This window comes from Pinus tabuliformis, chromosome Q (genome assembly GCF_031772625.1).
Source record: "Pinus tabuliformis cultivar Carrire ecotype Pingquan chromosome Q, CPIR1, whole genome shotgun sequence".
Lineage (NCBI taxonomy): Eukaryota > Viridiplantae > Streptophyta > Pinopsida > Pinales > Pinaceae > Pinus > Pinus tabuliformis.
The window spans coordinates 1,122,118,246-1,122,145,441 of NC_142296.1; positions in this window are offsets into that span (position 1 = coordinate 1,122,118,246).

The following is a 27,196-nucleotide window of genomic DNA, read 5'->3' on the forward strand; positions in this document are numbered from 1 at the left end:
AAATCAACCCAGATTTAAGTTATCAGGTGAAACTAAGATGAATGAACAATTAGGCAGAACTGAAGTAGAAGTAACCAATAGACCACCTGTACAATATTGGGGATGTGGAGACCCGCATTATGACAAAAATTGCCCACACCACAAAGGAGCTTATCAGATTTCACATATTCGAGAAGCATCCATTGTGAGAGAAGTGGAAACGAGAATTCCTAAAATCAATGCCGCCCTTGAAGACCATCAAGCAGAATTTCAGCCAACCATGGTTGAATTTGAAGGTAAAGTTTTTTACCAAACCATATCCATTTTAATTGATCCCAGAGCTAATTTGAGTTATATTAGCCCCAAGATAGTGGAAAAATGTTGTTTTCAAGTTGTTAAGTTTAAAAGTCCTTGGTTAGTACAAATAGCTATGGGAGAAAAAAGAAGGGTGTTGGCCAAAGTCCGTAATTGTCCCCTAACATTAGCTGGCCAGTCTATCATGGTAGATCTAACTGTGCTACCCCTGGGATCATATGACATCCTTATAGGTATGGACTGGTTGGAAAAACATTGGTCCCTCATTAACTGTAAAACCAAAACCATTAATTACCTAGATGAGAAAGGAGAGAGACAGGAAATTCAAGGTATTCAAAAACCTCTACAATTAAGGCCTATAACAACTTCCCAATTGATACTAATTAAACTCAACAGGAACGGCGGCGATGGCGGGCGAACTGCGCAGCTAGGGTTTCTGCGTGACGAAGGCTGTGACAGAACTGGCGCACTACAAACTCAAACTAGCAGCTTTGTATCGAAAGGGCCAACGATTGTCGGACTGGATGGGAGCAGAGGGGTCCAGTGGGACCCCTTCGTTTAAGCAAATTCTCCTGCAGAAACAACAACCGAATATGACAGAAGGGGTTAGAATCGAGGGGTTGAACAGCACAATCCAGAACAGTAGGAAAAAGAAGGCAAAGACACCAATGATGTCTGATAGGACAGAAAATACAACAGAAGACAGAGATACAGAAAGGCAAAACAGTGCAGGCACTCAAGACAAAACAAATGTCAAATCCCAGCCCTCAGATAAGGAAGACGAGGAAATGAAAGACGACAAAGAACCAAAAAACAAAAGTAAGATCCAACCGGAGAAGGAAGGGGAGTCCAGCGCAAACCCCAATAGAAACCCGATGAACAGCAGTGCATGTAAGCCAAAGAAAAAAGACAGCCTGCGGGTAACTATCACTGACCCCGAAATCCAGGCTTATAGGGAGCACATGGCTGAACATGCCATCATCTGTAAATTTATGGGGATATGGCCTTCTGAGAGGACTCTGTGTCAATGGATAAGACAGCAGTGGAAGCCAAAAGGGGATGTGCAGTTACATCTGGGAGCCAAAGGGTTTTTCACAGTGGTCTTTACCAGTCTAGAAGATAAAGATAGGGTGTTTGAAGGTGGCCCTTATTTCTTAGCAGCAGCAGGATTATATATGAGACCATGGAAGGCGAACTTCGTTCCGGAAAAGGAATCCTTCACTCAAGTTCCGGTATGGATTAGACTCTTCTCTCTCCCGATTGATTATTGGGGTTTGAATGCCTTAAAGCAAATAGGGGATAAGTTGGGAACGTTTGTCAAAGCTTCAGAAGCAACCATCCAGAAAAGATACACTACCTATGCTAGGATATGCGTGGAGATGGATGTATCCGGAGCACTTCATGAAGGTCTGTGGCTGGAGTACAGAGATGAGGAATATTTCCAATCTTTAGACTACGAGCAAATACCTTTCAGATGCAGGAAATGCCATGAGCATGGACATCTGGTAAGAGATTGTCCATTGAACAGAAAGGAGACAGAAGAAGATAAAACCCAGAACAACACAGACAAGAACAACTTCACAAAACCAAAGAACAGGCAGCGCGCCAATAGAAGAAGGAATACTAAAGGAAATATAGGCAAAAACCACTTCCGTAACCCCTTTGAGATCCTAGAGGTGGATACCGACTCGGAGGAGAGGCAGAAGACACCTCACGAGGAGGCAGGGCAAAAGGAACCGGAAAAATTCACAGGGGAAGGCACTGAGGAGGAGACCTTCATTGGTGAAATACACATGCAAGATAGAACAGTGGAAACGGATGAAGAAACAGAGATGTTAACTAGTGAGGCAGGGAGTGAGGATCTGGAATTCGAAGATACCTTAGCTAGGGAAGGTATGGACCTCACGAAGCTCGTAGAAAGATGGAGAGCTAAAGGGATTGAAGCTGTACCGGAGGAAGAAATAAGAAAGGTCAAGGACCTCTTCATAGCGCGGCAGAAGGCAGTAATCGAGAAACAGAAGAACAAGTTAGGCATTATCAAAGGGAACATCCCACAATACAAAGCAACACTTGGAAGAACCTCTGGTTCGAGGCACAAACGTCGCAGAGGCCGCAAGTCATGCCAGGAACAATTGCAGGAGCTTGGAGAGATGCTGATCAACGCAGGTAAGATAAGGCAGTTAAGTGATTATCCGTCCTTCCCTAAAATCGTTTAAATATGAAGATAGTATCTTGGAATTCAAGAGGCATAAACAGCTTAGCCAAACAAAGGCTGCTGAAAAGGCAGATGGAGAAGAACCACCCGGATATGTTATTTTTACAAGAGACCAAATGCAACAGAGTCCTTATAGAAAAGCTACGAGTCAAGTTAGGCAGACACTTTGAAGCCTTAGAGATCGAAAGCAAAGGGCGAGAAGGAGGTTTAGCAACCTTCTGGGATACAAGAAGATACCGTATCCTCACTGCTGAAGCAAGCAAGAACTACTTAGCACTGGAAATGCAACCTACAGGTATTTCTTCTTCTTTCCTATGTATCAATGTCTACAGTCCTCAACGGTTAGATGATAAGATAAGCTTCCTAGCTTCATTAACCAATTTTATAGAGAGGCACCCTGGTGCCAATTTCATATTGGGGGGGGATTTCAATATGATCACCTCCCTACTGGAAAAAAAAGGAGGACTAAGGAAACTAAACAGGGATGGGGAGGTCTTCATAAGTTTCATTGATAATGCAAGATTGGTAGATGTTTACCCCAAAAATGGACAGTTTACCTGGAACAACCGAAGGGGGGGTGAAAGGCTAATTTCATCCAGATTGGATCGTTTCTTAATCTCGGAGAGCTTCATTTTAAATGGTACTGCAGTAGAGTCGAACATCCTCCCAAGCGGAGGTTCGGACCACTGGCCGATCTCTTTAGCTGTCGAGCTACAGGGGACCCCCAGGAACAAACCCTTTAGGTTTGAGAAGTTCTGGATAGAGCACCCTACTTTCCTCACCATGGTGGAAAAGTGGTGGTCAGAACCTTTAGAGGAAGAAGGATCCAAAATGTTCAATCTGCAAAAGAAACTAAAACTCATCAAATCGAAATTAAAAGATTGGAACAAAACAGTATTTGGAAATATTTTTCAGGAGAAAGCTACCATAGAACAAAGGCTGGAGCAAATTCACAAGGATGGGGCGGCAGGCTGCAGGAATGAGGAAACCTGTGAATTAGAAAAAAAGCTGACTCAACAATGGCACAATAGATGCAAGCAAGAAGAATCTTTATGGAAGCAGAAATCACGAATCCTTTGGTTGAAGGAAGGGGAGCAAAACACTAAATTTTTCCACAGATCAGCCATGGACTACAGAAGTGCTAACAAAATCCTTGAACTAAAAAACAGTGAGGGGGAATTCCTGAGGAATCACAACGAGATATCAGCCTCCCTGGTGGATCATTTTAGCCTCATAGCGCAGGAACCAAGGATAGACAGAGAAGCGGCCATCAAGGAAATAACTACTGTCATACCCAAGACAATCACAGATGAGCAGAACTGGGCCCTAAGAAGAACGATCACCATGGAAGAGGTCGAGGAAGCTGTCAGAAGCATGCCCAATGACAAAGCTCCCGGACCGGATGGGTTCACCATAAACTTCTATAAAGCCTGCTGGAACATAGTAAAACAAGACATATGGGAAATAGTGGAAGACTCAAGACGTTCCAAAACGATTCTCAAATCTCTAAACTCAACCTTCATTGCTCTTGTTCCCAAAGTGGAGGAAGCTAACACTCCAGAAAAGTTTAGACCCATAGCCCTCTGCAATGTCATATACAAGATCATATCAAAAGTCATAGCCAACAGGCTGAAGGCCATCCTCCCGGGCATCATCTCACAAGAACAGTCGGGCTACGTGGAAGGAAGACAGATTCTAGACAATATTTTGCTGGCCCAGGAGATGATTCACTCCCTCCATTCGCAAAAGGAAGCCGGAATGCTCATGCAATTAGATCTCTCCAAAGCCTATGACAAGGTAAGTTGGTCTTACCTGGAAGCTGTTTTAAAAGCCTTTGGTTTCAGTAAACAGTGGATCAAATGGGTTTTAGCCCTAATAAGATCTCCAAGATACTCTATCCTAGTGAATGGTGCCCCCTCTGATCCCTTCAGCCCTTCCCGAGGCATCAGACAAGGGGACCCGTTATCCCCTTTCTTGTTTGTCATTTTAATGGAGGGCCTAGGCAGACTAATTGCAAAGAAGAAAGCAGAGGGACTAATAAGAGGTCTGCAACCTATTAGAACCAGCCCTGCTACCACGCATCAACAGTTTGTCGATGATACCATGTTACATGGTACCCCTACCGTAAAAGAAGCTTTGGCTTTTAGAGATATTCTTAATCTTTTTAGCAAAGCTTCAGGAATGGAGATAAATTTTTCCAAATCAACCATTTTCTTCTTCAATACGCATCGGGCTATCCAATCTCATCTTTCTAGGCTGCTGGGGTTTAAAATTGGCTCTTTACCTTCCAGATATCTTGGCGCCCCCTTAACCCTCAAACCTTGGCAAAAGGACCACTGGGAGAAAGTCCTTGCCAGCATGGAAAGGAAATGCAAACATTGGACGAATAGGGCTTTGAATTTTGCAGGCAGATTAATTCTAACAAAAGCGGTCTTGCAGGCTATTCCTCAGTATATGCTCTCAATTTTACCTGCTCCGAAAGGAATCCTAGAACGCATGAGAAGCATCCAGCGCTCCTTCTTATGGAGTGGAAACAGTGAAAAGAAGAAGTGGTCGCTAGTGGCCTGGCAGAAAATATGTAGGCCTAAGAACAGGGGGGGTTTGAACTTGGTTGATCCCTCAGTGGTTAACAGGATTTGCGGGGCCAAAATCTGGTGGAGGTGGATATCGGACACAGGCCTGCCTTGGGCAACTCTGTGGAAGGAAAAGTACAGGCCAAACAGCTACAATCAAGAACTAATAAGAATGCAGGAAACCCCCATCGGCTCACCAATATGGAATCATGCCCAAGCCAACAGAACTATTGTGCAGGACTACAGTTTTTGGGAGATAAGGAATGGAACCCAAGCACTCTTCTGGGAGGATGCTTGGCAACAATCCCCAAAACTGGATACCCCTCAATTCCAACCTTTGAAACATCACTCGCAGAATCAGGGCAAATTCAGAGTCAACCATTACTGGAACCCTACCAGTGATGACCCGGAATGGAGAGAATGGACTATATTTAACTCGACCCACAACGAAGAGTTCCAGATTACCACTCAAGCTTTAAACCAACATATCCTCAAAAGGAAAATTAGGATAGCTGTTGAAAATGACAAGCTCAGATGGGGACCAAAAGGAAACGGGGATTTCTCTCTAAAAGAAGCCAGAGGAATCATAGAAAGGGAAGAACAGCCTGACATTTTGCCCTGGACCGATAAAGTTTGGGACAGCCTTCAATGGCCGAAAATTAGAACCTTTCTCTGGCTTCTAATGCAGAAGAAAACCCTGACTTGGGAAAACTTGTTGAAAAAAGGGTTCACGGGTCCCTCCAGATGCCCAATGTGCCTGAAGGAGGCGGAAACAATGAATCATCTTTTCAACTCCTGTGATTGGGCTTCCCAGCTTTGGCAATGGATGGAAGACATTCTGGAAGCGTCTGACAGGAACAGGGACTCTATTCAGGAGACCATCATCAATTGGAGAAGGAACTTTTCTAGAAGTCAGAGAGTGGATAGTATATGGAAATGCATCCCGGGTTTTATAGCTTGGACAATTTGGAAAGAGAGAAATCGTAGAATTTTCACGGAGGAAGTCAGAAGCTTAGAATGTGCAAAAGATTCTATCACCAGCAACATCAAACAGCTAATACAGGTAAAATGCAAAGCTGAGACGAATGAACAACCCACTGCTCAGGACTTACGCATATTAAAAAGGTTTCAACTGGAAGCCTCCAGCAATCAACCTCTGGGGGGAAACAGAGCTCAACCCTCTTCACAAATTCACAGATGGCTTCGCCCTCCAGAAGGCAGCCTAAAACTAAATTTCGACGGGGCTTCGAGGGGCAACCCAGGGATTGCAGGCATCGGAGGCGCTATTAGGAACCAAGATGGAGATATTATCCATATATACTGCAGGGCTCTTGGAGAATGCACTAACAATGAAGCAGAGTTTGCTGCTCTCGAGCAAGGATTGAAAATTCTAAGAAACATGAGACAAAGAAATGTCATAGTGGAGGGGGATTCCTCTTTGGCCATTTCGACGGCTAAACGCCTACAAGCGGGCACGAAAGCCAGTAAGGCCATCAAACATTGGAGGCTAGCAAAGGCAACAGAAAGCATAGAGGAGATGATAGCAGAATTGAGAGGCTTAGTATTCCAATCTGTGAGAAGAAAGGCTAATGGGTTGGCGGACTTTTTGGCAAACCACGGTGCTGACAACCCAAATACAACTACAAACAGTGGGTGGCAAGAGGTAGATTGCCCAATCCTCAAGGGGACATGCGCACAGTTGGCGGAAAAGGACTCGAATCAAACCGATCCATCCCAGCCGATAATGGCTTAGACAATCGGCACCGGAAGTCTGAGGAAAACGGTAAAAGGTTTAATCATTACCGAAGTAACGGCATGACAGGACTCATAGGAAGGTGGTGTTATAGGCGGCGGCAGGCCAGCCCAACTAGCGATCATTACAGATCGAGACATAGATTTCAGGGCATCAGCAAAATTAAAAATAGGACACTTGGGAGAGAGCCGTACAGGAAGATATCAATAACATTTATGTGGACTGCAAAACAGGCAGGGAGGATCAAAGCCCAGCGTATGGAGAATCGGAATGAAAGCAAGCAGGGTATGTCCGACACCATTCTCATACACAGCAACCGTTTAAACGTACAGAACACCTGGCAAATTGATAAATGGATCATGAGCAGCCACACTCATTCCAATTCGACCTGCATCTGCTTCGATTGTGTGAACCTCAATCAAATTGATTACAGCAGTACTCCTACCTACAGCGGGTTTAAGACCGAATACAGAAGGCTCCACATTCGAAAACACTATAAAGTTGCGGGCATTCGCCTTGTTTTCCTCACAATTTCTTTTCACAGTGAAGAGCAAGCTCCCGTGAGTGATAGTTGCCTCTGCTGCAAGAAGCACAGAAAGTTAAGGATGGAGGAGGTAGGTTGTCGTTGTGCTGCTGCGAAGCAGGACCTGCTTGAGGCAGAGAGAGGTTATGAAACCCGTGCTGCAGCTAGGAACAAACGTAAGGTGGACGAGCTGGAGGCCAAGGTCAAGCTAGTGGAAGAAGGGCGCACGGAGGAGGAGATTGCAGAGAAGGTTGATTGGCTGAAGGACCCGGGCACCCCATCCAAAAGGGCTACTCAATTTATCAGAACCAAAGCCAAAAGCTGGCGCACCAAGATGCTCTTAGCCAAAGCCCTGGAATCGATTGAGAATGAGAAGCAGCCCACTGTCACTGAAGTGAACCTCACGGAGGCTCAGATGGAGAAAATTATCAACCACAACAACTCTCTGGAAGGGCGGATCAACACGGTGCATGAAGCAGTTCAAGTGGTCAATAGGAAGCTGACCCTACTCATCAGGATTCTGAGAGATACGGCCAACCCAACTCCTGGCACTCCGCAGCCTACCACTACTGAGGTTCAGGATAATGAATCTATAGTGGCAATGCAAGCCAGGATGGACACTCATATGAGGCAAATGGGTCTGGATACCATAAGTCAAATGGGCAAGTACATTTAGGGCTTTCCTCTGTTCTGTTTTCTCCGGCTTTATCTATGCTTCTGTCTATGTCTGGTTATGTAGATGTTATGATATGTAAGGTCTGGACTATGTCGGCTTATAGGAACAAGCTCAGGTCGAGCCACCCTGCGAGGTGTGCTTTTTGCAGTCTCTTTTTTAGGAACTCTCTGAGCAGGTGTTTAGATATGGTTCATTGTTATTCCCTGCTTTCGATCTGCCACGGCGGATTTTTTGTACTATATTTTGTTATATAATATAAAAACCTCTGACTTACACAAAAAAAAAAAAAACAACTTCCCAATTATCAAAATGTATCAGAAAATGCTGCCAAATTTATGCAATACAAGTAGGGTATGTTGATTCTAAGGATAAAACTATTTCATTAGAGAATATACTAGTGGTACAAAATTTTGCGGATGTATTTCCTAAGGAAATTCCGGGACTACCCCCGAAAAGGGATATAGATTTCACCATTGAGTTAATTTCGGGAGCTGCCCCGGTCTCCCGAGCCCCTTATCATATGAGTATACTGGAGCTAACAGAGTTAAAAATGCAGCTACAAGAGCTTCTTGATAAAAAGTATATTCGTCCCAGTGTGTCCCCTTAGGGAGCTCTGGTGCTTTTTGTTAAGAAGAAAGACGAAACCTTGCGAATGTGCATGAATTACCGTCAGTTAAATAAGCTGACCATTAATAATAAATACCCCCTACCCCATATAGATGAATTATTTGATCAAGTGAAGGGTGAAACCATATTTTCAAAGATCAATCTCCACTCGAGTTATCACCAGATTAGAATAAAAGAGGAAGATATAGCAAAGACTGTGTTTAGGACTCGTTATGGGCATTATGAGTTCATAGTGTTTCCTTTTGGACTGACTAATGCCCCAGCGACCTTCATGTGCCTCATGAACAATATATTTCATCAGTTTTTGGACAAGTTTGTGTTAATCTTTATTGATGATATACTAATCTACTCTCGGAACATAGAAGAACATAAGGAGCATCTTCGTATTGTTCTGCAAGTCCTAAGAGAACACCAGTTGTACGCTAAATACAGTAAATGTGATTTCTTTAAAGAACAAATCCAGTACTTGGGACATGTCATCACCAAGAATGGAATCGCAGTAGACCCAGAGAAAATAAGGACTATCATGGAGTGGCCGGTACCAAAGGATGTAGCTGACATAAGATTGTTCATGGGTCTAGTCAGATATTATAGATGATTCGTGGAAGGTTTTTCTAGGGTGGCATATCCTATTATCTCTCAGCAAAATAAAGGAAAAGCCTTTAGGTGGACCTCTGATTGCCAAAGGATTTTTTAGCAGCTCAGACATCTACTCACCACCACGCCCATTTTGAGCATTGTTGATCCCAATAAAGAATATGTGGTTTGTACGGATGCTAGCAAAGAAGGTGTAGCTGGTGTATTAATGCAAGAAGGCAAATTTGTTTCCTATGAATCAAGCTTAAATAATATGAGCAAAAGTATTCAGCCTACGACTTAGAGTTGACAGCAGTCATCCATGCCTTAAAGATGTGGCAACATTACTTGATGGGTAAGAAATTTTTGTTGATGAAAGGTCATCATTTACTTTTATGTGCTTAATGTGTGTTGCATCCTTATCGGGACAAATTTTAATTGTATTCATTGATGACATCCTGATATATTCTAAGAATGAAGAAGAGCATGCAAAGCATTTAGCATCAGTGTTGAGATTGCTAAGAGAGCATCAGTTGAATGTTAAGCTTATAAAGTGCAGTTTCTTTCATACAGAGCTACACTACTTGGGACATGTTGTTTCTAAGGAAGGCATAGTAGCAGATCCAGAAAAATAAGGGTTATCATGGAATGGGCAACTCCTAAGAATGTGGATGAAGTCATATCATTCATGGGGTTAGCATGTTACTATAGGAGGCTCATCAAGGATGTTTCACACATTGCCTATCCTATTACATTATTGCATAGGAAAGGTAATAAGTTTGAATGGAAAGAGGGGTGTCCAACAAATTTTGAACAGTCGAAGAAGTTGTTGACAAATGCTCCAGTGTTAAAGATTGCAGATCTAGATAAAGAGTTCATAGTGTGCATAGATGCTTGCAAGAGAGGGCATGGTGGAGTCCTAATACAGGAGGGATAGGGCATGTTTTATGAGTCCAGGAAACTGAATGAGCAAAAATAGAACTACCTAACTAATGATCTTGAGTTGGTAGCTATTATTCATGCGTTGAAGATGTGGAGACATTATCTTCTTGGAAAGAGGTTTGTGTTGATGAGCGAGCACAGTGGTTTGAGATATATGTTTGACCAACCGAATTTGAATCCTAGGAAAGCTAGATGGTAGGCTGCCCACAGTGAGTTTGACTTTGAGATCAAATACATCAAGTATAAGGAGAACATGGTTGCAGATGCTCTCAGTAGGAGAGTGCAGATGAACCATGTTACAACATTGAGCTCATATGGGATAGATTTATAAGGTCAAATCTTAGAGGAAGGACAAAAGGATGACATGTATATGGAACTTATGCATAGTTTACAATAGGGTACAAGTTATCAGGATGTGGACTATCATCTCATTGCAAATGGCTTGGTGAGATTTAGGGACAGGATTTATGTGTCGGATGATAGTGGGATCAAGAAGCTTATCTTGAGGAAATTTCATGTCAAGCCTTATTCAGGACACCCAGGATATCACAAGGCATTGAGAACAGTGAAGAAGTTCTACAAATGGTTGAATCTAAAGAAGGAAGTGGCAGAGTTTATGGCTAGATGCTTAGACTCCCAGCGGGTGAAAGCAGAGTGTAAGCATCCAAGTGGATTTCTCTAGCCTATTCTGATGCCAAAATGGAAATGGGAGGTTATTTCCATGGATTTAATTAAATGTCTTCTGAGGACATCGAGACATCATGATTCTATCATGGTTGTGATAGACAGGTTCAACAAGCTAGCTCACTTCATTCCAATGAATACTACGTATTCAGCTAGTGAGGTGGCATAGATCTTCATCTGGGAGATCGTGATATTGTATGGTGTTCTGAAGAAGATTGTGTTGGACATAGATGTTAAGTTCACTTGCAAGTTTTGGAAGGAGTTGTCTGTAAGTTAGGGGAGAGGGTTGGCCTTCAATACATCTTATCATCCACAGATGTATGGACAGACAGAGAGGATCAACATGATTCTGGAGGATATGTTAAGGATGTATGTGATGCATCAAGAGAGGAGATGGGACTAGTACCTTCCACTGGTTGAGTTTTCTTACAACAATGGTTATCATGAGTCACTAAGGATGAGTCTGTTTGAGGCACAATATGGGCGGAGTTGTAACAATCCCATCAGCTGGAGTCATCCAGTGAACAAAGTACTTATTGGACCAGACATGTTGGTAGACATGGAACAAGAATTACAGGTTATCAGGAAGAATCTAAAGGCAACACAAAATAGGAAACAGAGTGATGCAGACTAGCATAGGGCGTTTAAGGAGTTTCATGTTGGGGAGCATGTGTATTTGCGCATCAAGCCCAAGAAGATCTCCTTGAGGATTGGATCATGTGCCAAGTTGGAACCACGATATTGTGGGTATTTTAAGATCCTTGAGAGGATTAGACCAGTGGCCTACAGATTTACACTGCCTCCGACAGTAAAATTCCATTATGTTTTCCATGTTTCATTGCTTAAAATATATGTAAAGGATGTTGATTATGTTATTGAAGGAGAATTCCATTCGGAACCTTAGTGCATATTGTAGCAGACACAACTCATTCTCTAGAATAGAGCAATCAGGCAATTTAAAGTGCAGTGGAAGCGCTTTGGGCCTGATGAAGCTACATGGGAGATGGATGATCAGATGCGGGCAATGTATCATTCATTGTTTTCCACTTGAGGAAAAGTAGTTTTGGTATTTTTATATATTTATGTATAGTTTCTATTGTAAATATCGCCATGATCTATCTTACAAACCTCCAATAAGTGGTATGGTTGTCATGTTTCCATGTTTTTCATGACGGTTTTGCTTTTGAGCAGGTTTTTATTATAAATATTGCAACGAGCTGAGTTATAAAGCTCCAAAGGTAGTATGTTTTTTACTTTCATTGATTTTGTTGGTTGTAGGTGTCACAGACCATCAAGGATGATTTTCCTCTAAGGGGAGGGGTCTGTAACATCCCCGAGTTGAAAGTTCATGTAAAAAAGCTAATAAAGGAAAAATAAGACCACGGTCAAGGGACACTTATTCCAAGTTGAATGTTAGGAAAAGTATTCTAGTGGGCATCATTTGTTGTGTTTATGCCTAAGGGTAAATTGGAAAAGGAAAAGGAAAAGGCTTTGAAAAGGCAAAAAGGTATTTTTGGCACTTTATTTATGAAAATAATGGAAAATAGGGGAAAAGGAAGGTGAAAGGTCACAGGTTTCATGTGAGGAGGAAAATAATGGAAAATTGAAGAAATTAGAGGCATCATCAATAAAAAAACAACAAAGCATCAGTTAGTATCCTTTTGTCAGATCAGTTTTGGAATTAGTCCCAAAGAGGAGAAGAGCACCAAGAGGAGAAGTAAAGTAAGCAAGAAAATGAAGGACAAGGAAAGCAAAGGAAGGACAAGGATAGCAAAGGAAAACATGGATCAACCAAGGAAAAGTTGGATCAAGCAACTTCAACGGGAATACTTGTAGGTAACAGGTTGCATGTATGATTTCCTAGCTAGTTTTGACATGCATGGTATGTGCATGTTGGTATTTAGTTCTTTTACTGTCATTGGCATGGATTTTGTTGGGTTTTGACAGTAGATTTCAAAAATGCCTTGCCATTTCTAGATAGCCATGGTATGATTGGAATTTTCTTGGTTTCAGCTTTGGATTGTCAGAATATTTTGGATCTAAGTGAGGTGGTCTCAGGAAAATTCCCAAAGGCATAGGAATCCCTTGACCGGTAATGGAGGGATACACGATAAAGCTTGAGGGTGGAGACGGGAAAATTCCTCAAGGTATTGGAGAAGAAATTCCGAGGCATCCAATCTTAGTTTGGTTTTGTGATCTCGGCATCGGTTTAGGTGAGATCATGGTATGGTAAGGGTGGAGGTGGTTTAAGATCTCAATTCCCTTGGTTGTTTATGGATGTGTTTATCCCATGAGATCCCACATTCATGCTTGGAATATGACATGAGGGTGATTAGCTGAAAGAAATATTGGTTCAACCAATCTATGGTTGTGTGGTATGTGGAAGTCCCGAACTTGGTTGGTTTTTTCCTATGTTTAATAAGAGCTAAGTTTCTCTTGATTTTGACGAGTAAATGTACTTGTTATTATGTGGCTTTAATGGTTGTTATCTCATTGTTATTTATTTGGTTATATGTTGGTTATAAGCATGGTTATTTGATAGTTCTTAGTCATGGATCTTTCCATGTTTTTACTTGTAATTGAAGGAATAATTAATGCAAGACCTAATTGATGTTATGACAGCTAATGTGAGAAAGAAGTGATCCTTCTTGTTAAACCTTAGATAATTTTTCAACTCCTTATGTTCAGACTTGCATTCATGATCTATAGGTTGTATGTTTACCAAGTGTTTCATGGAATGTTAGTCCCAGTTGGGTAAGGTCAGGTCAAGTCCTAGTTTCAATTTTGGTTTACAAGCATTTTTTCTATGGCATCTATCATCTCTACAAGTTTCCTTGAGTTTTGGGTAGAGACGTGAGTCTTGGCCCTAAAAAATTGGCTTAGAATTTAGGTTCGTTGGCATAGAACTGAATGGAAATGCCCATAGTCGTACGGAGGGAGGCTTATCAATGCAGCTAGAGGGATATATCACTTGCATGCCTTGAAAAGGGAGTGACTAGGGCTCTAAGTCAGTCAAAAATACAATCAGCTCAAGGGATGGACACCTGGAGGGGTTGGGTTGCTCTTGGAGGTCATGTAGCACATGAGGAAAGTCAATAAGGTATTAAGTTGTCGACTCCATTTCCTAAAGTTCATTTAGGAGGTTGAGTCTTATCATAGTGACCCTCAACTCATTTTTACCACGGGAAAATTGGTGAAAGTGGGTAAATGTGGGAGGAGGTGGTTACATTTTGCATTGGGCATGCCTAAAAGGAGGCACAATGTCAAAATTGGCATCTAGAGATGGGAAAGTTCCCATTCACAGCTTCTGTCTAGCACCAAGTTGCATTATGGTACTTCCATGATATGGATGTAGACTAATAGAGGCCATAACATGGAAATTGGTGCATCAACTAATGCACAGTAATAGATGGATTGCAAACCCCCTATTAACTGTCAGGGAGGTTTGTTTGGGGGGGGGGGGGGGGGGGGGGGGGATAATTGATATAAGATGTCAATGTAGACAGGTAGCCAGATGGAGAATATTAATAAAGGGTGGAAATGCATGTTGTTTAGCTTCTTAAGCGACAAATAGTGGACCACCCCCGTTAACTATCAGAAGGTAGGGGTACCCCCATAATTAATGTGGCCCACCAATGTGATTTTTCTATGTAGTACCAGTGGGAAAGTAGAGAAAGGACTAACTCTAAAAATTTTATAAACTATATATAACATAAAATAATGAAATAACACATAAAGGTCGGACTTGGTGGAGTCCATAGGTTGGTTAAGGTGGCAGGTGTTATGAGGCCTTACCCACATCTACATGGGTGCCAGAAATGATATGGAGCCACCTGGGTGATGTGATAGAGCAACGTGGGTGCCATGTGGGTTGCCACATGGTAGAACCCTGCTTATGTGGCAAGGATTAAATGACCAAACTTCAAATGAGCATTAATTTTGGTCTAGGCATTAGATAGATATAAAATTTATATCGCCAATTTTTTTTTTGAAGATTTTCACATCATGGTATTGTCCAAAGTTAGTTCTATTAAATTTGGTGAAGGAGGAATTTTGTAACCCCGTCTTCACCATAGAGTTTGAGTGTTAGGTTAATTATCAAGTAACTCCTTCCATAACCCTTGGGAATACAAGTGGATGGAATTAAGTGCTACATATGTGTTGCGGAAGTTAGGAATTAAAGCCAACCTCCTAGTTGAAAACTTTGCATTTGTCTAATAGCTTTGGCTCAGTGTCTTAGGATTATCCTACCATTGATGATTTAGACAATAAGATTTTGGTTACAATCCTCTTAGATATGGGCTTACATGCATCTCATCAAGCGAAGATCCATGCATGTCATTAGTAACACAGAACAAGGGTAGAGATTGATGTTGATGACATAGTTGTGACTATTACAAATTTGACCCATCCACCACATAGAACATGGTCAAAGCCTTAGAAGTAGATGTCAAGGTTGAGTGAGCCTATACTAAGGATGAAAATATGGATTAGATGATGAGTTAATTCGTTCTAAACCTTGGCTCTAGCCACATGAGGGATACCAAATTATTTTGAACAATGAAATTATATTAGCACATCAATATCTTTATATCTCATGCCCTACTCATGGTAGACACTAACCATTAGGAAACTTTGCAGTGATTAGATGCTTTAGAGAAGAAAAATCAATTACTAATCACCCTTTTCCTCTTCCTAGTTTGAAAGCATGGTGGAGTATTTCAACTATTATTAGTGGGAACCTTGAAAAATATGCCTATCATAGTTCATCCAACTAAGGAAACTTTTGATGGGAATGCTCCAAGTTCTTCAAGTTGTGTCTTTTATTTTCACACTTTTAATTTGTAGTTTACTTACTTTACATACTCCTTATTTTATTCATATGTCATGTTGGTTCCAGTTTCCCTATGGGATAACTAGTCCATTTTCTTGATATGCTAATAACATGGAACTTGGAAGTTTAGTATGACTTGGTTTCCCTCTAGGCAGGTTAGGTCACTCTTCTAATCTCTATGTTGATTCTCTAGACAATGAAAAATTTCGAGCTTATCTCTAAATCCTTTTAACTAGTTTGGTTTCCTTCGGACATGCTATCACTAAAGTTATTTTTCCTTCTTTACACTTATATATATATATATATATATATATCTATATATATATATATATATATAGATAGATAGATATATATAGATATATATATATATATATTGTGTTTCATAATCTAATAGAATAGAACAAGCTTGCCTAAAAAAATAAAGGGATTTCAATTTGGTGATAAGACTGATAGAGAAATCAACACCTATGAAAGCTATGACTTCACTGATATTTCAAATAAGGAAACAAAAATTGAAAAAAAAATTTATATACATTCAATTGAAAGAAAATAAACTCAAAGAAAAAAAAGAATTTAAAGCTACATGATGGACTCTTAGGTCACTTTTCTAATCTCTACCTGGACTCTCTAGGCAATGAAATTTTCTGGGCTTATCTCTAAATCCTTTTAACTAGTTTGGTTTCCTTCAGACATGTTATCACTAAAATTATTTTTATTTCTTTACACTTATATATATATATATATATATATATAGGTTTCATAATCTAATAGAATAGAACAAGCTTGCCTAAAAAACAAGAAAAAGATTTCAATTTGGTGATAAGACTGATAGAGAAATCAACACCTATGAAAATTATGACTTCACTAATATTTCAAGTAAAGAAAGAAAAATTGAAAACAAAAATTTATATACATTCAATTGAAAAAAAAAAAACTAACAAAAAAATAAACAAACTATATGATGGACCAAATTCATAGATGAAAACTAATTTCAAAATTAAAATCCTAAAAAAAGAGAAAAATACTAACTTGAAAAGTACTTAAATTAAGGATACTAAAAGTTTTAGGTGATTAAAAAATATAAGAAAAATAAATAAATAAATAATTTAAACAAAAGGACATTGAAATAAAGCTAGATTCAAAAGTCAAAAGTAAAAGTTGTTTTCCAAATGAAAAGAGTAACATGGAAAACACATTTTAAAAAAAAATTAATTCGAAAATCAAACCTAATTTGAAAATTTAAAGCAACGAGAATTATAAAATAAATAAAAATAACAAAATTCATTAAAAAAAAAAAATTAAAATGAAAAAACACTCAAATAAATAACTAAATAAAAACTAAACATGTGAGTGAAAACCCTATTTAACTTAATCATCTCATACCGCCATTCAATAAGAAAATAAAGTCAAAATCAATATGTAAAAGAAATTTTTAAAATATATCTAAATTAGCAAAAATTAAGATATTCGCTGAAAACTTGTGCTGACCAGATATAGAACTCTTTGAAAATCTTTCCTTGTAACACCAACAATTAATAGCATAGATACTTTTCATTATCACTTTTTCTGAGATGAATATTCATTTGAAATCGACATAATGCCTTACTTAAGGGGATAATGAAGATATTGTTTTTAAATTTAGGAGTAATTTAACTATTTTTTTTAATTAAAATTTATAATTTTGATAAAATTTTAAATTTTAGTTATTTAAAATGTGTTTTTAATGTATAAATAAAATTAGTACTTATATAAATTAAATAGATAAATATTAATCTATAATAAATATTAAAACATTTAGTAGTACTTATTCTAAGATTTTAAAAAAACTCTTAAAATTTATTATTAATATTATTATTATTATTATTATTAAAAATAATAATAATAATAATTAATATATAAGTTAATCATATATATATATTAAAAAGTATGGAAAAAGACCATAAAGATTTACTTCCATTTTATTATAGAGATTATTTAAGTTTTGTTACAATATTATGGGCTAACACCATGGCTTATCAATACCACATGCCCAAAAATCCATAATTCACTTCATATGACATTTTTTGATATAACATTTTTTTGATTAATAAATTTAACTAAAAAAGAAAAAATAATATAACTATTTTGGAGATAAATCTCAATCTTTGATTTGTTTATATTAATAACAATATTGTATAATATTCCAAGGAAATGAAATCTCTACCATCCACTTATTAGTTATTAATAATTAAATTAAAATTTTAGAAATCTAATTTCAAAAAATACACTTATTTACTTAATTAATAAATAATTAACTAATATTATTATATAAAATAAAAATAAAAAACTACTTATATTAAACCTGAATTATTAATAATAAAATAATAAATTTATTTATTTAAGCTTCCAAGTTGGACATCGCATGGCCTATAACTTCATATAGACTTATCATATGTAGAGTTTTAAATTGAATTTTGGAAGATTATGAGCAGTGATTAGAGCTTGTTTAATTAAGTTATAAGCTTATCATATGTAGAGGTTTAGATTGAATTTTGGAAGATTATGAGCAGTGATTAGAACTTGTTTCATTTTGAAGTCGATAGAACGAGTTTTGAATACTTCAATCAGTTTCGTTGTTTGAAAATGCTCAAACTCTTTAGGGTTGGATACAATTAATATACCTTTGAAGATCCACCAATAAAGTGGGGGACCTGAGATAGAAAATCCAATTAGCTTGTAGCTGTTGGATGCGTTCAATTTGGGGACCTTTTGCACGTTGAATTCGGCCAACCTTTCCACACTCTGTCAATTTTGTACAACAAAGGTTGAGATTAAGATGTTGTACAACAAAGGTTGAGATTAAGATGTTTGCCACGTTTTTCCAAAGATCGAAAACAAACAAAATGAATGGTTGAGGCATAGCAATTCAAGGCAACAATAATGAAAGTAGGTAAGCACTTGGAATTTTATTGAAAGTGATAACCACATAGAATTTTACTGAACTGACAGATGTATTCTATAATTTAATATTAGGAGAGATTCTAATACTTTGAGCAACGTTTATTACTATATGGTTTGTGAATAGTTTTTTTTATATAGTTATTTATGTTTAGAATGTTTAATTAGGTTAAAGGTTTATGTAATGGAGATCAAGTATACTATTCAGATACTAAGAATTTGTGTAATGGAGATCGAGTAATACTTATAAATAATAATAAGAAGAATAAGAGGAGGAGGAGTTGCAATTTAAAAAATTAAAAATTATTGAAAAGAAAAAAGTGTTTTATAAAGACAACTAGAAGAGAAAATAGTTAGACATTCACTTTTCACTAATCACTAATCTGATATACATGATTATCCACCAGTAATATAATAAATTTATAATCAGATTAGCTAAATATGAAAACAATAATTAAATAGGAAAACATAATGATAGATTTAAAAAAGAAAGAAACTTTTTAATGAAAATTATATCTTGTAAAGTCTACTATGAAAATATGTTTGTTATTCATTGAAGCAAAATAAACTATAAAAATATATTTCTAATTTTTATTCCCCATTCTAAAATCAACATTAAAAAAACATCTATTAATATAATTAATTTAAATCTATTTTAATCTCAAATCAAAAAGAAAATCTCCATCTAAACATAAATCAAAATTGAGAGAGCATTCTTTAAGGATAGGTTTAATGTTTACCTTTAAAAAACATAAAGATGACAGCATGAAACATTTCATTGTGAATAGGTTTCGCTTTACAAAGCACAAACATGACATCTCATAGAATCACTTAATAAGGATTCGCCGAAATCTATAATTTCAGAGACTTCTTTGTTTTGTTTTGATTCCGTGATATCATTGGCGAGTTGCAGGTTGTTATCCCATGGCGTGCCTTTTAAATAATGTCTGTCACAGCAAACTATGATTATTTAAACTTCTTCGAAAGCAACGTTTAGATTTCTTGTTTTAATAATAATTGAAAGGGATGGATTGTCAAACAACACGGGCCTCAGGACTCAAATGTCTCAGCGTTTCACTGGAAGATAACTGTTATTGAATGGAGAGTAGAGGATTTAGATATCTGCACAGAGAGATTGCCAATGATCTGAGGAGCTCTGTCAACCTTTTTCTTCTGTAACGCACTTGCACTTATATCTGCTAAGTCATAAAAATTTAAAACCCTTTCATGGCAGGCGTGCAGCAATCACATCTGAATTTCACGCTTTTAAACCTGTTCACATATTCCAATTTCCATTATTAATGGGAGTAGGCTTTAAGTGCATGTTTTTTTTTATAGCTTTAGTCGATGTAAAAAATTTATGGTTAAATATTGATTTCTGTTGTTTAAATCATAGTTATCAAATATGTCTGTATCTAGATAAATTTATGGTTAAATATTGATTTGTGTTGTTTAAACCATAGTTATCAAATATGACTGTATCTAGATAAAGAATACTCAAATTTGAGTTTGTATTCAAGTAAGAATTGTTAGTTTGTGCGTAGAATGGTAAGTGAACATAGGTGACACTATTGTAAATCAATTCCAAACACCAAAACTCCAGAGGCCGGAAATTAACTATGAATGGAAATTTCCCAGTTTTAAATTTGAAGGTTTCTTTAAGGTTTTAAAAAACTAAGATAGCAAAAAAGAAAAGATTTGAGCCTAAACTTTGAAGTTCATAAAAATAATTGAAGTTTAACAAATTTTATAAAAAATAATTGATTTTTTAAATATGTTTATATTAGGATGAATTTTATAAAAATAATTTTCTAATATTTAGTTTTTAAAAATGTATTAATTAGAAAGGATTTTAGATAATATTTGAAATTAAGAGAGGATTTAGTTTCAAATACAAAAAGACTTTAGATAAAATATGAAATATGGGAAGGATATAGTTTTGAGTTTTGAAAAGCAGAGAGATTTTGGAAATAATTATCTTTTTGTTTAGTGAATTGCAATTTTAAAATTGTTATTAAAATTATTAAAAATTATTTAAAATGAATGAGAAAATATGGGAATAAGGCATTGTTGTTACAGGATATATATATATATATATATATATATATAAAAGATGTATACTGTTTAATGTTTTCCGAATTGAAAAATTTTCTTAAGATTTTTTATTGTATCTAATTCAAACCTCCAAATTCAAATGGGAATCAAAATCCAAATTTAGTAACTATAATTTAAACTGGGTTTTTTACTATATATGAATTCAACACCCTCCATATGAATTGAAAAATTTTCAAAAAAAATCTTATACCATCCAAATCCAAATTCAATAACTACAATTTAAACTGATTTTTTAAATTACACATATAAATTCAGCAACTTCAAAATTCGCAACTCACTTTTATATAATCCATACTAGTTCTTATGTCTTCTTGATTTCAACAAACCCTAATATTTTGGTAAAAATTTGAATGGCACCATACACGTCACTCCATTAAATACTGTATGGTTTTTTCAAGAAATAGTTGATGGAGCCATAGAATGATGAAACCAGTGGTAGTGGCGGCGGCACCACTCTTTCGTAATTCATTCCCGACCCTGAGATTGTGATACTCTACTCTACTTTTGACTTGAGTAAGTAGACCCCGTGTTTCACCGTGTTCTGAGCGTGGGCGGGCATGCCCAACGGTATAGAGAAATCACCAAATAACATCTGGAGTCCACCACCATACGTTACTGCATACCAGCTTGTTTGCATTTGCACATCCAGATGATGACACTGGAAATTCTCGTGTGCACATAGATAATATAAATTTGAATCTGCAACTAGGGCGGGTTGATATTTCTTCCATTATCTTATAAATGTAACTGGGTTGATTATGCTGAGGGGTCAAATTTTAGATGTGCAATTTTTTCATTCCTCAAACTTGGGAATTAATAGGTTGTATTTTTAAAATTTAAAATAAAATATTTGTTATATTTAGTTGCCATTTGAAATATTATAAAATATTAATAATTTTATAACATATTATAAAAGAATATTTGTATTATAAAATATTAATAATTTTGTATAATATTATATTTTGATATTAAATAAATATAATAGAGTAAGTATTTATTTCATACTATATATAATAATGTTAATTACCTAATAAAAACATTTCATTTACAATCTTAAATGAGATAATTTGTTATTTATAAAGTAATATAATTTTATATGAATTTTATAAATATTTTGGTGTCTATTGAGTAATATAAAAGATGAATGAAAATTCATAAATTCATATTTCCAATTTAAAGTGTGATAAAAATGAGTAATTTTTTTGTTTTTCATTAATATATTTAGATATCAATATCATATAGATCTATATTATTTCATGCTCAGCATGTGTTGATACATACATATAATGATATATAAATGATGATACATATATATTATTGTTGTTGTTTTTGATGATGATATACCTTGGTGTGTTGTTGTTCAAAATAAAAAAAATGTGGAATTCTTTCAGTTGTTATCTAGAGTTTATATATATATATATATATATATATTCTAAAGTTATTAAGTGTTAAGAGAGATAAATCATATCAAATATCTCTATGTAAACTTTTTTTTGTTCTAGATTTGTATTTAAAAAAAATTGCATCTCAATAAATTTAATTTCTTACAACACTTCATAAATTTAAATATAATTAATTTATTATAAGAAGGTCATCAACCCCACCCTAGAAGATCAAAAGTATCTCTCTATTTTAACTAGCTCAAAGAAGAAAATTAATATAGCAAAGATTAGAACGAATTCTCATGAGCTCCATAGTGAAACAGGTCATTGGGCAGTTCCTAAAACGCCATGGATGGAAAGGATCTGCCATATATGTGAGAATAGGAACATCGAGGATGAAAACCACTTCCTCTTAGAGTGCCCCGTACAACCACATTAGATCTCAGTTTCACAATCTTTGTTACAATACTGACCTTCCTAGCATTTTACAATGTCAAAATTATAGCGAGCTCGAGAGGCTTCTCTCCAAGCTTTTTGAGCATAGGAATAAAATCTTAAATCAAAATAAATAATTTGTTTCTTTAGGTCTGATAGACCAATGTTTGGTCTCAGTGGACGTTAACCACCACCACCATCATCATCATCATAAATTCAAAATTAAGATGCATCTATATTGATATTAGTTTAACATAATATCTATTCCATCCACTATATTTTGAGGATGCATTTATGTTATTTTTCATTTCACATACAAAATTAATTATTATTTAAACCAAAATGTAAAAAAAAAAGGTACTTTAACAGCACACTTACTATAATCTATCACTAACTAGTTTATACCATTGTAGTACACTTACTATAATCCATCACTAACCAATTTATACCACTGTGTTGATTAATGTGAAATTTGTTAGAGTTAGCTTTTCCAACACTTGAGTTAAGTATGGGGAGTTGTAAACTCACATAGGGACTTTCTTCTCCCCAGTTGTTCCATGTACTTTTATATAAGATTGTGAGTAACAGAATACTCTAGCATGCACCTGCCCTGCTGAATTATGTTTGAGTTTAGTAATTTTTTATGATTTTGAATGGAGTTTCCCTGAGGTCTCAAAATCTACAAATCTATCTAGGAGATGATGGTTTGAATCTATTAGATTTGAATGGGATTTCTTTGTGATCCTATCCCGTCATATCTGAGTTTTTATAGCCGCGGCTTCCAGTTTCATTTTGGCACTGATTTTTTTAATTTTTACCTTGATCACTAATTTTTGAAATTTGTGAAGTCTTTTCTTATGAGAGTTTGTACATGGGTACTTAATCAAGCCTTGTTGTTGGGACCCATTCTTTGTTTTTATTCTTTTTTAGCTACTCTCTATGTTTCGCTTAAGGAGGGTGTAGAGTTGGTTTCACCAAGACTTCATTTCCCTATAAAAAAAGGTATAATGAGTTGTAAGTTGCATGTGCCCAATTGTCATAATTATTCTTAATAGACATTAGGGTTTCTCCATTACTATATAATAAAGATCTTCTGTATATTTTATATAAGATTTCAAGTAATAAAATACTCTAACAAAATTTAGTCAAAACTAATTGTCAATTTTATTTTCGAAATAAACCAATTAATTTGAAAAACAACATAAGATAACACTTTAAAAACAATAAATTTCCAAAGCTGGATCACAATTCTGGCATATAAAACTTGTTCGAACTGTTATACATGTCCTATCTAACTAGACATATCAAACTATTTAACATGCAACTGTACACCAAAGGTAGACATATCAAATTATTTAACATGCAACTGTACACCAGAGGAAGTCCATCCTAATGAGTAGCCTATGCTTCATAATTGATATCCGAGCAAAGAAGAACGATGAACAGACTTGGAACTGCACTTTCAGTTACCATACAGCTCAATTTTCTCATTAATTTTGTTTTTTATACACTTCATTATAAGGGTGGCATATATTCATTATATATCATTTTGGTGAGACAATGCAGATATTCATCTCTCAGCTCACCGGCTTTTGGATGTCCCCCTATTCCTGAGCCTATCGAGGAAAAATCAGTGCCCTCTCCTCCTGCTATGAATCAAGGGGATTTTGTGGTAGGCTCCCATCCCATCTAGATTTCCTCTTCTTCTCCTTCTCCTGTTAAACCTCCTTCTAGTTTGTCGAGAGGAAAGGACCCTTTGCTTACGCCAACTCCTTTTAACTCCCCTGATGAATCGCCTGTCAATAAATTTGATAGTGATATAGATCTCTTTCTCCATAGAAATTCTTCGGAACTTGAACCTTTAACCATCCACAAACCTTCTTTCCCTCCCTATCCATCTATCAGCCCTAATTTAGCAAAGAACATCACGGTCAAAAAGAAACAAAAGGGTGGTAGTCGTCACTTCAGAGGAAGATCTATTGTTTCTGACTTTGGTGTTACAAATTTATCCCTAGTAGAAGTTCCAATTTTGGACTCCTCTGAATCTCAGCCTCTTAGAGCATGTATGGCTGGAGAGTCTTCTAAATGACTTTCATGGTCTCAATGAATATCAGGGGTTTGGGCGCATCCCCAAAATTTTTGGCGCTAAAAGAAATTTTCTCTTCGGCTCATCCTAAAATTATCTTTATTTAGGAAACCATGCACTCAAGTAGGGCAACTTTAGTTTTCTTTAGAAGAATGTTTCCATCTTGGTTTATGGTTGCCACTGAGGCAAATGGTCTGTCTGGAGGTTTGGCAGTCCTGTGGGATCCAGTCTGGATAAAGGCTAAAGCTTTTAAATGCTACACCGGAATCCTTATCTCGGCATCAATCAGGGGCCATGCTCTAGTTTTCAACATTCTAAATGTTTACGCTCCTTACAGGAATAGACTCCCTTTCTGAGAAAGGCTGTTTGCCTCAGAAATTCTTGAGATTGAATCGTTGATGATAGCAGGTGATTTAAATGTGACTTTAAGATCTGATGAGTGCTGGGGTAATTGCAGGAAAAAAGATCCTCTCGCTGACAGACTTCGAAAGGAATTTCTAAATAGGAACTTAGTGGATATCATGCTTGATAAAATGATGCCTACTTGGGATAACAGTAGGACGGGGCAAGCCTACATTGCAAAGAGGATCGATTGTTTTATCATTCATGCTAGCATCATTGCGAAATGGGGAATGTCGTTTTCTCTTATTGGGAATGATTTCACCTCTGATCATAGGCCTATTTTCCTTGAATGGCGTGAAAAGGATTATAGGCTTGGTTATTCCTTCAAATTCAACAGGATCTTTTTAGAAGACCAATCCTTCAATGAAACTATATTAAAAAAATGGAAGGAACTACAGGAATCTGAAATGGCCCTTCTCATGACTTTTCGGGAAAAGATCCAAAGTCTGAGGGCCGTAGCAAAGGACTGGCAAATCCGAAAGAAAAAGAAGGATAAACAGGAGCTGAAAGTCATCCAAAATGAATTGGAAATTTTTATCAACTCAGCAAACCCAGACTGCCTGACTTTTGAGCAAAAAAGTCATATTAGAAAACTGGAAAAAAAGAAACAAATGTTGCTGCTAAAGGAAGAGGCCTCATGGAGGCTCAAGAGCAGAGCCATATGGCTCAAGGAAGGGGACCGGAATTCGAAGTATTTTCATAATTTTGCAAATGCCAGAAGAAGGAAAAACTCTATCTGGAAGATCGAAGATGGCAATGGAGGTTTCCTCTACTCTCAGCAAGAAATCTCTGCAGAAGCAACAAGGTTCTTTCAGAATCAATATAGAAGGCAACAGGGTAACATTAATGATATCTTCTGGGCTGTGGACTTGATGCCAGAGATGTTTGACGAGGCAACAAATGAAAACTTTTTTAAGCCGGTAACGGAAGAGGAGCTCCAAGCTGCTATCAAAGCTTTCAAAAGGGATAAAAGTCCCGGGCCAGATGGGTGGCCAATCGAATTCTTCTCACACTTCTATGACATGTTTAAAGCAGATTTGCTGGGGATGGTGGAGGCCTCCCGTATGTCAGGTAGTATTCACAGTGCTTTATCTTCCACGCTGATTGCTCTTATTCCGAAAAAGGATCGATCAGACTCTTTTCACGACTACAGACCTATTTCTTTATGTAATATTTTGTTTAAAATCATTTCAAAAATTATAGCTGAAAGGATGAAGCCAGTTCTTAACTCCTTTATAACAAGGGATCAACACGCTTTTTTAAAAGACCGGAACATATTGGATGCTGTGGCCATGACTCAGGAATGTTTGTTCTCAATGTTGTCAAACAATATCGATGCGGCTATCCTAAAGATTGATTTGAAAAAAGCGTATGATTGCGTCGACTGGGGCTTCTTAAGAATCTTGCTGGCAAAAACTGGGTTGAGATCACAAGGCATCAACTGGATAATGGAATTTGTGTAAAATGTCAGATATTCAGTCATTATAAATGGAATTCCATCATCTTTTTTCCTAATGGAGAGGGGACTTCGTCAGGGTTGTCCCCTCTCCCCTCTGCTATTCATCTTGGTAATGAACTCTCTCAGCCTACAGATCAACAAAGCTGTTTCAGAACGAAGATGTCGGCCGATCAGGATCTGCAAGGACACTTTCCTATCACACAATCTCTTTGTTGACGATGTCCTCATTTTTGCCATGCTCTGTAGGGCAACCTGGTATTGCCTAAATGAAATCCTTGATAAGTTTCAGATAGCATCTGGATTAGTTATCAATAGGAACAAATCTTCGTTGTATCACAATGAGTCAAATATGGATATTGTTCAATGGATAGCTGCACTAATCGGCATCAACCCGGTTTCGATCAAGGAAGGGTTCAAATATTTGGGTTTCAACCTGAAGGCAAAAGGTAATTCCAAACAAGATTGGCAATGGTTAATTCACCGCTTCTACAAAAAAATTTCTGGATGGGAGTCAAGATTTCTTTCTTTAGCTGGCAGATTTATTTTAGTGCAGGCAGTTCTATCTCAATTGGCGGTTTACTAGGCCCACCTCTATTTCCTTCCCGCTTCTATTATTAACAAAATGAGCTCATTGGCTGCCAATTTTCTATGGGGAGGTAAAGCTTTTCAGAATAAGATTCATT